The following is a 1,307-nucleotide window of genomic DNA, read 5'->3' as shown; positions in this document are numbered from 1 at the left end:
ATAGAATATTTAGGTACTCCTTTTAACTTTAAACTAGTCTAAGTAGTATGACCTAAAGTAGCAAAGTGAAAACATTAGTGTAATAATATTCATAAATAACTGTGTTTATTCCATAAACGTTATGTATACACACTTTGCATTGAGTACAACTCAATGGGTTGAGTACTCATTGAGTACAACTCTCAGGGTCACGGTCTGATGTTTCAAATCAATGGAGGCATTCTAGGTTTATCTGCCAGCTGTGGATCTTTTTCAATTGGTATACTTTTTGTTCAGATGCAACACTTCCAGGTGCATATTTTTACTTTTGAATTACATTAGCTACACAGTGACTATGTATTGGAATCTACTTCTAGTTTCTGTCTGTTTCCTTCTTTTGCTTGTTCTCTGCTGATGTCCAAAGTATTTTTCACAGACCTGGATGCTTTTCTGCCACCTAAAATTACTTCTATTTTGGGCATGTAAATCACTAAACACCCTCTTGTCTAAGGTTTTCTAGCCCAGCTACTTTAAGGTTTGACTTCTATAGGAAGTACAAGCTGAAATGACTTTCCTTTGGCTATTATTCCCCTATAAATTGACTGCACATTGATATCAATTACCTATCCCTATAGACAGCAAGATCCAGGATCATCTGGTTACGTCTTTCATCATCTTTCACAAAGAAGTCAAGTTTGGGTTCATTTATTCTCAGGGCTTTTCCATCTTCTCTGTTCAAAGTTCGGGTAGTTTCCTTTCTTCTTTACAGCACTTAATTTTCTTGGTCTTTCCATTATTTTTTCCATCTGTCTAAGAGTTTTCAGTGTAGATTCAGGAGTAAACTTAGAGAGGTTATACCAGATCGCTAGGTCTTCTTTGCTTTCATCTGACTTCTGATGATTGAGTTCTGTTTCTTGTATTTTTAGCATCTGGTGGTCTTTGTTCTCTAAAGATGATAGAATAGCAGTGATATCTGTGTACCAATGTCTGGCAAAGCCTAGGTAACTTTTCTTGTCTGATTTTATGCTGTTTTTGAAGTTTCCTCTGAGCCACATGTTTCTGTCTTTGGCACATTTGAGACAATATGTTTTTTCTGCTTAATTACTGACTAATTCTGCAATTCTTGAATCCCTTCTGAACTCGCTTTCTTTATCAGCCCACATTTTAACTGTTGAAGAACTGGAACCACCAACTGCCTGTTTCATTCAAAGTCAGCTCTCAGGTTACCCATGCCAAAGAGCTCCTTCAGAAGAGGCTGTGTTGTGGGCTTTCCTGTTGTTTAGCTCTCCGGGGATATTTACAGTCAAGTTAAATTTTGTCAAACCTTC

At 37.0% G+C, this 1,307-nt stretch overlaps 1 pseudogene; it reads right to left on the bottom strand.

The window, feature by feature from the left end:
• Positions 1-332: 332 nt before the first annotated feature.
• Positions 333-1,034, bottom strand: LOC131839254 (dynein axonemal assembly factor 11-like; annotated as a pseudogene).
• Positions 1,035-1,307: the final 273 nt, after the last annotated feature.

This window comes from Mustela lutreola, chromosome 1, assembly GCF_030435805.1.
Source record: "Mustela lutreola isolate mMusLut2 chromosome 1, mMusLut2.pri, whole genome shotgun sequence".
In the NCBI taxonomy this organism is placed as follows: domain Eukaryota; kingdom Metazoa; phylum Chordata; class Mammalia; order Carnivora; family Mustelidae; genus Mustela; species Mustela lutreola.
This window is presented reverse-complemented; position numbering and strand designations above follow the sequence as displayed.